Source organism: Hylobates moloch, unplaced genomic scaffold, assembly GCF_009828535.3.
Source record: "Hylobates moloch isolate HMO894 unplaced genomic scaffold, HMol_V3 SCAFFOLD_2, whole genome shotgun sequence".
Taxonomy (NCBI): Eukaryota; Metazoa; Chordata; class Mammalia; order Primates; family Hylobatidae; genus Hylobates; species Hylobates moloch.
The window spans coordinates 150,484,916-150,497,118 of record NW_026652277.1 but is presented as its reverse complement, the minus strand read 5'-3'; the positions used below and the strand labels follow the sequence as shown (position 1 = coordinate 150,497,118).

At 38.2% G+C, this 12,203-nt stretch overlaps 1 pseudogene; it reads left to right on the top strand.

Moving 5' to 3' along the window:
• Positions 1–8,706: 8,706 nt before the first annotated feature.
• On the top strand, positions 8,707–11,881 carry LOC131382885 (high mobility group protein B1-like; annotated as a pseudogene).
• The last annotated feature ends 322 nt before the right edge of the window (positions 11,882–12,203 follow it).

Below are 12,203 nucleotides of genomic sequence, written 5' to 3'. Positions count from 1 at the left end.
TTGAAGTTTTACCAAGGACCCACCCTAACTGCCTGCCTGACCCGGTTTCTTCCTTCCTCCTCTCTCAGAAGTCAGTGTTGTACAGAGTTGTGGCTCTCTGTGGCTTCACGTTGGAATAGAATTTAGAATATTTATGAGTGAACAAACAATAAATATTTACCTATATATGTTCACCTAAGACAATATTCTATACATATTCACCTAAGCTTTGAAACCTATTGAGTGACATTAATATAGATTAAAATTCCTATCAAGTACTGAGAGTTATCAACCAAGAAAACAATGAAACTTTAGTAAAAGACAGTTATAGAGGGTTACTAGAATCTCAGTGAACATACAAATGTGCTATTTTTTATACGATGTGGAAAGAAAAGATTATAATGTTTATTTAAGGGAAGAAACATGTGCAACTATTTGAAAAAAGAACAATGGAAATGACGATAATGGTGATTAGACCAACCACATATTAAAATCCATTACAAATCTACAATTATATATACATATGGAATTGGTATAATATCAATGGACCAGATCCTAAGACAGTTTTGCTGGAATGAAATAAGCTATTTAGAAAGAAAAATAATCTGAGACATCCAGCAGAAACCATAACCCAAATAAATTCCAGTTCAATATAAAAGTGTGTTATTACAAAAAGAAATTTTAAACTAGTAGAAAGTATAGGTAAAACCCATGTAATCTCCTCTTTAAAAAGGATATTCTTGGCCGGGCGCGGTGGCTCACGCTTGTAATCCTAGCACTTTGGGAGGCCGAGGCGGGCGGATCACGAGGTCAGGAGATCGAGACCACGGTGAAACCCCATCTCTACTGAAAATACAAAAAATTAGCCGGGCGTGGTGGCGGGTGCCTGTAGTCCCAGCTACTTGAGAGGCTGAGGGAGGAGAAGGGCATGAACCTGGGAGGCGGAGCTTGCAGTGAGCCGAGATTGCGCCACTGCACTCCAGCCTGGGTGACAGAGCGAGACTCCGTCTCAAAAAAAAAAATAAAATAAAATAAAAAGGATATTCTTAAACAAATTTTAAGAACAATCTTCAATAAACTAAACAGTCATGCAAAAGATGCAATGATGAAACCTAACTGGACTTTGGATAAAGTAATAAAAGACTATAAAATAATGAAAGACTTATTTGAGGAGCAATAGGAAAAATTCAAATAAGGACTGGATATTAGACATTATGTAATTTTTGGTCAGGCACTATGGCTCACACCTGTAATCCCAATACTTTGGGAGGCCAAGGCGGGTGGATTATCTGAGGTCAGAAGTTCAAGACCAGGTTGGCCAACATGGTGAAACCCCGTGTCTACTAAAAATACAAAAATTAGCTGGGCATGGTAGCAGGCACCTGTAATCCCAGCTACTCGGGAGGCTGAGGCAGGAGAATTGCTTGAACCTGGGAGGCCGAGGTTGCAATGAGACGAGATCACACCATTGCACTCCAGCCAGGGCAACAAGAGTGAAAGGCCGTCTCAAAAAAATTAATTAATTTTAAAAAAGATATTATGTAATTTTTGTTAATTGTCTTAGGTGTTTTAATGGTATGGAAGTACATAGGAGAATGTCCATATTCTTAAGAGATGCGCAGCGAAGAAGATAGCAGCCCAGTGTCATGATGTCTGAAGCTTACTTTCAAATAGTTCAACAATAATAAATAAATCTCTCTCATATATTCATATATACACAAACATATATATACATATATGTGTATTTATGTATCATATATTGAAGACAGAAAAAGGAGAGAAAATGTGACAAGCTTTTATCAGCTGGTGAAATCTAAGTAAAGAGTATACAGGGCTCATTGGATTATTCTTTTAATTTTTCTGAGTCTGGAAATTTTAAAACAAAAAGTTGAAAGGAAAAATAAAGTTGAAAACCAAAAGAACATTAGATTTAATGAGTTAAAAGTGTAAGGCATCTATATGTTAAAAAAAAAAAGATACTTCTAAGTTACATGGCAAATGCTTATATTTTTAACAAACAAAAGGTTCATAAAAGTTATTAAGGAAAACATTAGGAAACCCCAAAAGGAAAAATGATGCAAACAGATGCTCCCCAGAAAAACTTCAAGTGACTAATAATATATGAGAAAATCATCACTAAGAAAATAATGTCAATCTCACTAGTCATCAACAAGAAAAGGGAAGATTATTTTCCCCTATAAAAGTTAGCAGTTTTGTTTGTTCATTTGTTTTGTTTTGTTTTTAATGGTCATACTTAATACTACGAAGAGTGCCAGAAGAGACATCTTTTCAGTGTTGAAGGGCTTGCAAAATGGTACAAGAACTCTGGAAAGAAAATTTGAAATGGTTTCAGAAACATGAAGCGTGTACAAACTTCGATCAAGTAATTATGTTTCTGGAAATTTATTCCACAGGAATAACCAAAACTTGGACAAAGATTATACACCAAAAATATACATTGTCACATAATGCAGTTATAATAAAGTAAAATAAGAAACAATTTCAATGTCCACTGTTAGGGTATAGGTAAGCAAAACTTTTACTACCTGGCACATCCACGAATAGAACATTATGACGTTGCTAACAATGTATATAAAAACTTTAATGACATAAGAAACTTCATATAATAAAATCTTGAGTGACAAAAACAGGGTACCAAGCCATATATGCACTATTTCTCCATTATGAAAAAAGGTTTATTTACAAATTGTGAAAAAAATACCATGACAAAATATGAACAATGGTTGCCTGTAGGTAGTGTGATTATCCACGTCTTGTTTCCATTTTTATACTATTCTATATTCCTCAAACTTCTTGTTGTGAACAATACCTGCTGCTAAGTGAGATATAAATAAAGTTCATTTAGAAATGCTTACAAAGACATTAATAAAGAGAAAGAAGAGAGCCTTCAGGTTACCTTGAGGTATCCAAAACCACACTGGAGCCCATCCAATGCTGACTTGGTAATATAGATACATATGTAACATAAATATTACATAATATTTAATATGTTTATATTTAATAACAATATATAAAATGCATTATGTAAACAGAAATAAAAACAAATCATATACCTCAGAGACCAAACATAACTTTTTGAAGACTTTCCAAACAAGCTCTGTTTTTTAGTGTTTTTATAAGGGTCAAAACGTTCTCCAGAGTTTTTTGTTTGTCTATTTGTCCTGTTCGTTTTGTTTTTATTTTCAGATAAAAGAATTGAACATTAAGTAAGTGGGAAACTCTGACATGGGGAAAAAGAAAGTTGTAGGGCTATAACCAAATGAAACACTCTGAACATACACTTCTGCCCTGTACTACTCCATATTTGTAATTAAACACCTCTTTGAGCAAAATTAACTTTTTTGAACCATAGAAACTCACTTATCTTAACAATATAAATCTGTTCCGCATTAAAAAAATCAAGATATGGGGAAAGACATACATATGATTGGTTTAAATTTTTCACATATTTATTTTTAATGTCCAATTAAATTTAAAGACTTGGACTGGAAAAGTCTATCATTTTGTTTGCCCATGACTTCCCTGTGTTTCCTAACACTCTTTTAAGATCTACTCATACCCCCTTTCTCAGAGAGAATGTTCCCACAGGACTCACTGAATGCACAGAAAGACATATGACCCAGAACCCAGGCATGGCTGATTGGACCCAAAGGACACCTAACCCAAGTGCAGTCTCTGTGATTCTCTCTTCGGAGAATTTCCAGTTAAAATACAGAGAGGAGCAGTTCATTTTCTGAGGGTACTCTACCTGTCAAGTTACTGAATTGGTGGCTGGGATTACCACCTAAAGACTTTTTTGTGTTAATAAGCCAACCAACAGAGCTGGTCTATGAAGAAAACCAAGAAAAGGAAGTAGAAACCCGTAGCTATGTAATGAACACAAATGATGCAGAGAAAGTGGGTGGATTAAGATGCTGTGGTTTCTAAGGGCTTTCTAGTTCTGTATTTCAGCACCTCACTCAGGCCTGCCTACACATGCTACCTTTGGTTTCATATGTCTAATGTCTTATGAAAACTTTCCCTTTATTTAAACAAGCTTTAGTTGTTATTTTGTTGCTTGCTACCAAAGCATCTGTCTTAGTCTGTTCTGACTGCTATAACAAAATACCAGAAGTTAGGTAGCTTATAAACAAAAGAAATTTATTTATCACATTTCTGGAAGCTAGGAAATCCAAGATTAAGGCAAATTTGCTGTCTGTTGAGAGCCCATTTTTCTGGTTCATGGGTGGCACATTCCCACTGTTTCCTAACATAGTCGGAGACAGCCCTCTTTATAAGGGCACAAACCCCATTCATGAGGTCTCTGCCTCCATGACCTAATCACCTCCCAAAGGCCTCACCTCCTAATACCATTAAATTGGTGATTAGGTTTTCAATATAAGAATTTTAGGAGGCCACAAACATTCACAACATTCAGACCATAGCAACATCCTTGGGTAAAATATATACCTGTCCTTTCTAAATTACATTGAAAGGTGGACAAGCTGTGTAATTTTATCCATCTTTAATAGATCAGGAACTGAGTCAAATAATTCAATATTACATGGCAAGTTACTGAATCCATGGGACCTGAACTTAGATTTCCAATTCTAGTTCTTCTGCTGTTAACTCCTCTGTGTCCAAAGGGCAATGCTGTCCTAAAAGCCATTGAATACATCAGCAGAGGTCTGTTTTCAATGTGGTATAACTGGGTAATTGCTACATCCGGGTCCTACTCTGGTAGCATTGTGCAAGGAGGCCATGGGTGAACAGTTCAATTGAAAGCCTCAGGACCACTTATAGTTCTACCACCAAATTTGTAGAAAAACTCTAAAAAACTGTTTTGACATTAACTGTTAACCAAAATTTACTGCAGCTTCTATTTTAACTACAGCTATACTGTCGGTGTTGAATTGTTCTTTTCATCAAGAGAAAAGCAAGTGAAAATACTTTCTAGTTCCAGTGTTAAAAATATTCTGTAAGCTCAATCAAACATCTTCAAATCTATCTAAAGAGAAACAAACAGCTAAAGTCAGCCAGAATCTACTCTATGCTCTTCAATATGGTATAACTAAAGAAATACAGTCGGCCGGGCACGGTGGCTCAGCCTGTAATCCTAGCACTTTGGGAGGCCGTTGGGGGCGGATCACAAGGTCAGGAGATCGAGACAATCCTGTGAATGGTGAAACCCTGTCTCTACTAAAAATACAAAAAAAAGAAAAAAAAAAAATTAGCCAGGCCTGGTGGCGGGCACCTGTGGTCCCAGCTTCTCGGATGGCTGAGGCGAGAGAATGCCCTGAACCCAGGAGGCGGAGCTTGCAGTGAGCCGAGATTGCGCCACTGCACTCCAGCCTGGGCGACAGAGCGAGACTCCATCTCAAAAAAAAAAAAAAAAAAAAAAAAAGAAATGGAGTTAATTTACTAATACCTACTATAATAGCTACCTTTGTTTTTGAGACAGTCTTGCTTTGTTACCCAGGCTGGAGTGCAGTGGCTCAGGGCAACCTCAACCTCCCTGGCTCAAACAAAACTCACACGTCAGCCTCCCAAGTAGCTGGAACTACAGGCACTCACCACCACACCTGGCTAACGGTTATATTTTTTATAGAGATGGGCTCTCCCTATGTTACCCAGGATGGTCTCAAACTCCTGGATTCAAGCAATCCTCCTGCCTCAGCCTCTCAAAATGCTAGGATTACAGGCAAGAGACGCTGTGCCTGTACTACCACTTTTTAAGTGTGTACATTGTGCCAGGCACCTGTCTGGGTTCTTTGCATACATTATTCTTTCATTCATTCAACAAATATTTATTTTATTGATCATACTATGTGCCACTCACTGTTCACACGTGACAATTCCTGAGAACACGACAATGAACAAAACGAAGTACATGCTCTCAACAAGTTTCTTAGACTTCATTTAATTGTTACAATCAACTCACTGTTGTTACCATTTTTTTAAAGGAGGAAAATATCCCCCCCCAAAAGTTAAGTAATTTATGCAAGGTCACCCAATTGATGAGGAGTAACCTAGACTTCAGACTTGAAATTTCCGATTCTTTCCATTTGACCACACTGCCTCTCATTAAATCATTGAATATGGAAAGTGAGACATATTTATAGCCACGAGAACATGGTTATGAAGCTGATAATCACTGATAATCCATGCCAGGACCTTCTCACATATATCAGTTTCTTGATGCATTTACTACAAATGTAGATTACTTTCCATAAAGTAATACTCCCATTGAAACCAATATTTCCTAAAATACTTAAACAACCCTTGAAATATATCATTGGATTATCACTGGATCAGAATCTAAAATACTCCAAAGTCAATAGAAACAACTTTCCAGATGTTCAATATAAGGTGAATGCAAGCAATTTCATTAAATCAAATTAGGCTAATTTTGTTTTTATTTTAATTCATTCATATATATTGAGTTCCTATTATGGGCCAGAATCAGTTCTAAGTGCTTGAATACTAGAATGAAAAAACAAATTCCTACTCCGATGGAGTTCATTAAAAAAAAAAACAACAACATGTTGTTGTCATAAGGTTGCAAGTGCAGAAAAGAAAAATAAAATATGATATGGGACTAGGGGCATAAGGAGCCAGGACTTATCATTTTAAATAGGCAGGTCAAGAAGTGTCCCATTGAAAAGGTAAAATTTGAGCAAATTCCTAAAAGAATTGAGACAGTGAGCCACATGGGTATCCAAGCAAAGGACTCATCAACTTCAGTTTTCCTAAGGTGAGCATATCAAGGTTATCGGGAACATCAGAATCAGAGAAGTAGCAGGCACCAGGTTATGTAGGATCTTATAGGCCATCACAAGGAGTTTGGCTTTTACTCTGAGTTACATAGGAGGTTATTGGAGAGTTTCAAACAAAGAAATTTTATTATACAACAACTTCTTAAAAGAATCTCTGGCTATTGTGTAGAATAGACCATAGGAAAGCACAGGGTGGAAACAAGGAAATGAGTTGGGAGGCTTGTAATAACCAAGGTGGGAGATGATAGCATCTTCCATCAAGAGTAGAAGGGGCCATATTCCTGGAGATATTTTGATTGTAGAACCAGTAGGGTTTTCTAACAGACTGGATGTGGGGTTTCAGAGAAAGAAATCAAAGGTAACAACACGGTTTTTTGCCCCAAGCAGTGGGGATGATAGAATTGCCTTTTACCATGGAAGGAGGATCACGTTTGAAAGCTTAGTTATTTGGGCCGTGTTATGTGTAGTTTGCGACATGAAGAAAGTCTTTCCCAGAAATGACTGCCTGTGTCAAAAGCTACTGATAGGCAGAGTGACAGGAAGGCTGAGAGACTAATGGATTTAGCAATATGGAGGTCACCGGTGACTTTTGACAGAAGCTGTTGTGATGGAATGAAATGATAGGAATGAAAGACTGTTTAGTATGGATCAAGAAGCAATGGGGAAAGAGAAATTGAAGGCAGCAGGTAAAGTCGCCTTTTTTGAGAAAATGGGCAAAAACTGAAAGAGAAAAAAAGAAGTTGAGAAAAAAATTTTAAATAACAGGTTAAAATTGAATAGTATTTTTATTTGCTGACAGAAATGGCCCATTAGAAAGCAAATAATTGGGTCAGACACAATGGCTCATGCCTGTAATCCCAGCTCTTTGGGAGGCCAATGCTAAATGGTGGCTGAAGGCCAGGAGTTTGAGATGGGGCTGGGCAACATAGCAAAATCCCATTGCTATAAAAAAAATTAATAATTAGCTGGGTGTTGTGGCACACACCTGTTGTCCCAGCTATTTGGGAAGCTACTGCAGGAAGATTACTTGAGCCTGGGAGTTTGAGGCTGCAGTGAGTTATGATGGCACCACTGCACTCCAGCCTGGGCAACAGAGTGAGACCCTGTCTCTAAAGAAAAAGGAAAGAAAAGAAAGAAAGCAAAGAATCGATGGGATCTATTCTTGCAGAAGGAGAGTGGATGAGATCAATCTTATCCACTTCTAGTGAGGAGGCTGATATTAGAAGTGTGGGTAGTTCATTCACATCATAGTATACATGCTTTTGTGATTGCAGTAGCTCAGTATATTACATAATTTTTATTATTATCCTTTTTTTGAAAATATATGCTTTAATTTTTCCGTGATTACAAACACAACTGAATATCAAATGCACAAAGTAAGAATTATACGGGGAAAAAAATCAGATACGTTCATATATATATCACCTTTTCAAGGCTATTTCCATCCAGAATAACCTTGGTTTGCCAGGGCCAATAGAAAGAAGTCACAAAATCGCCTTTAGTCAAATTTGTGTGTTTGCTTTCTTCTATAATTCCAATACCTCCACTATCAATGACTTGAGATAGCTGCCAAGGTGTTATATAATCAGTGCCAGCGTCTTCATTGATTCTACAACAAAGGCTGTCACTTCACACTTGGAAGGTTGCACAGCGGCCAGGCAGAGGCGCTCCTCACTTCCCAGATGGGGTGGCCGGGCAGAGGCGCTCCTCACATCCCAGACGATGGGCGGCCAGGCAGAGATGCTCCTCACTTCCTAGACGGGGTGGCGGCTGAGCAGAGGCTGTAATCTTAGCACTTTGGGAGGCCAAGGCAGGCGGCTGGGAGGTGGAGGTAGTAGTGAGGCGAGATCACGCCACTGCACTCCAGCCTGGGCAACATTGAGCACTGAGTGAGCGAGACTCCGTCTGTAATCCCAGTACTTCGGGAGGCTGGCGGAGGCGGGCAGATCACTCGAGGTCAGGAGTTGGAGACCAGCCTGGCCAACACGGCGAAACCCCATCTGCACCAAAAAGACAAAAACCAGCCAGGCGTGGTGGTGTGCGCCTGCAATCCCAGGTATTCGGCAGGCCGAGGCAGGAGAATCACGGGAGCCCGAGGCAGGGAGGCTGCAGTGAGCGGAGATCATGCCGATGCACTCCAGCCTGGGCAATAGAGGAAGACTCTCATAAAGAAAGAAGAAAGAAAGGAAGGAAGGAAGGAAGGAAGGAAGGAAGGAAGGAAGGAAGGAAGGAAGGGAGGAAGGAAGGAAGGAATTATCCTTATACTACTGCTATAGAAATCAATTTCTTTGCAATTTGCTAAAAAGACTGTACCTATTTTCTCACATAAGTTTAATCAAAAATGAGTAATCTTGTTTTATTTTTATCGCTATTTATCTAAATGTATTCCATGATAAATATTTCAATGCTTACACCAATGTTTACATCATGTAGCAGTGTGTGCATAAATATTGAGAGGCAAGTTGTAAATTTAAAGGGGACACAGTCTTCCCTGGGAAGCTGTCCCCTAGTTCTCTGCTGCATGGTGTACTATTAATTATTCATCATTCAATAAACTCTTCCAGGGAGGCTGTGCTTGGCTCTCACTCTCACCGTCATTGCAGTACACTGAGCTCCATAGAGACAGCACTGGGGCAAGTGAAAGCTGGACTGGCACAGGGTGACTCTGTGCCTTGCTGAGGAAAAATAACGAAACATGGGCAGAGGAGATCCTAAGAAGCTGAGAGGCAAAACGTCTTCACGGCATTCTTGTGCAAACTTGTCGGGAGGAGCACAAGAAGCAGCACGAAGATGCTTCGGTCAATTTCTCAGAATTTTTTAGACGTGCTCAGAGAGGTGGAAGACCATGTCTGCTAAAGAGAAAGAAAAATGTGAAGATATGGCAGAGGCGGACAAGGCCTGTTATGAAAGAGAAATGAAAACCTGTATCCCTCCTAAAGGGGAGACAACAAAGAAGTTCAAGGATCCCAGTGCACACAAGAGGCCTCCTTTGGCCTTTTTCTTGTTGTGTTCTAAGTATCACTAAAAAATCAAAGGAGAACATCCATCCTGGCCTACCCATTGGTGGTGTTGTGAAGAAGGTGGGAGAGCTGTGGAATGACACAGCTGCAGATGACAAGCATCCTTAGGAAAAGAAGGCTGTGAACCTGAAGGAAAAATATGAAAAGGATATTGCTCCACACCAAGCTAAAGGAAAACCTGATGCAGTTAAAGAGGGAGTTGCCAAGGCTGAGAAAGGCAAGAAAAAGGAAGAGGAGGAAGATGAGGAAGATGAAGGGGATGAAGATGAAGAAGAAGATGATGGTGATGAATAAGTTGGTTCTAGCATAGTTTTTTTTCTTGTCTATAAAACATTTAACCCTCTTGTGCACAACTCATTTATTTTAAAGAAAAAAACTGAAATTTAAGCCTATGTAAGATTTGTTTTTAAACTATACACTGTCTTTTTTTGTATAATTAACACACTAACCCACTGTGTCTTTAAATAGCCCTGTCTTGGTGGTATTCTCAATAGCCACTAACCTTGCCTGGTATAGTATGGAGGTTGTAAATTGGCATGAAATTTAAAGCAGGTTCTTACTGGTGCACAGCACAAATTTGTTATATATGGGGATGGTAGTTTTTTTACATTTTCGGTTGTCTCTGATACAACTTATGCAAAATAATTATTGTTCTGTTAACTGAATATCACTTTAATTGCAAAAAAAATAGTCGCAGCTCTTTTGTTGTCATTCTGAATACTTACAAGTATACACAATTTTTTTATTAAAACAAAGAGACCCTTCCACTTTGCCTTCTGTCTGATCCATCTCCTACCTCACTGACCATTCTTCCTCCTGTCTCCAGTTCTTTACTGCTTTCCATGATTCCATCCTTAGCTCCCTGTATCTTCTCCTTTTCAATTTATCTCATTAGAAAATTTACTTGGTTGTACAGTTCAAGCACCTCTTCTGTATGCTTCTTCTCCATTTTACTTCTTGACCCTCTTAGGTGACAGATAGTCAATTGACAGCAAAGCATCTCAATTTAAAGATTCTGGAATTATCTCAAATCAACATATCTAAAACCAAACAAATCATCTCTTGGCCTTGCCATTTGTGACATGGTTCTGCTGGTTCATTGGGCTTGCATCCTCTAGTTAGGGTAGATTTCTCCCATTCTGCTATTTCCTCAAATGCAAACAGACAAACTGGAATGCGCTGATTATTTTAATGCAATTGTTTTTCCTCTCTTATCCTGCCCTCTTTATTGCCACAGCTACTTGTCTAGGATACCGCTTCTCACCTCACAGTGCATCGATTGAGCTGACTTCTAAATGAGTTCCTGCTTTCAATCTCCCCTGGACTCAAGCCATTCTTGCACACCCAAATGCCTGGATAATATCACTAAAACATATTTCATCATGTGATTTCTCTAATTAGCAAGACTTGAAGCAAAGTGCAAACCTTTGGCAGGACATTCAAATCCCACCACCACGTGGGAGTTTACCAATTGATCCTTACTTGTTCCACTGTATTTATCTTTCTCCATTCTATCCTATGGGCAGTTTACTAAAGCCAAGCTCTTTAATTTCCTTAATATACATAATGTATTCTTTCCTATTATTGTTTTCCTTTAGCATCTCCCTCCCTTGGAACTATCCATATTCAACATCTTCCTCACGACCAAAATTCACACACAAACCCCACAAGCTTGTCCTATAATTACTTGCCTCACACTCTGACTTCCCTCAGCAGGTTAACAGCTTAAACTTAGGGAACCAAGCCTTGAGCAACCAAACAAATTTAAGACACAAGGATTTGTCAATGACAGAAGTTACAATAGAGGCAAAGCTATGGGAAAAAAACCTGAGATTTTGGATCTGCATTCAAACCCTTTCTAGATTTCAGACATAGACACAAGCTTCAGAATTATTAATACTTTAAAAAATGTTGTATATATTAATTATAGTCAATAAGAGTTACCTAGTTTGATATTTCACACCTTACAGAAAATAAACTCGATAATTACAAAGGTCACAGATTATTTTGTTTTGAGTTTTGTTAATAAGAATCTTCCAAAATTTTTTTTTAAATGCCCATTTTGAAAGCACAAGAGTTCTATTTGGTGCTTTGTAAATATAGATAATAATCTTATTTTTTAATTGGAAAACAAATCTTATAGCTTTATAAAGCAAAGACTTCGAGATCATATTCTCTAGCTTTCAAAGGTGTATATTTATCAATTAATAATGAATCTATTCACTCAGCACCTTATCCTTGTGTACAATGTTATGAAATTGATGGTAAAGTGCAATTTGTCATGCTGTATTTTTACAACCGCAGGCCTGTGTTAACTGTTCTCTGCAAAACAGAAAACGTTGTTCTAAGATTTATTGAACATTTAATATGAAGAAATAAGAACGCCCTTGAGTACTCCCTTTGTATAGAGAAGTTTAGATAAATTGCT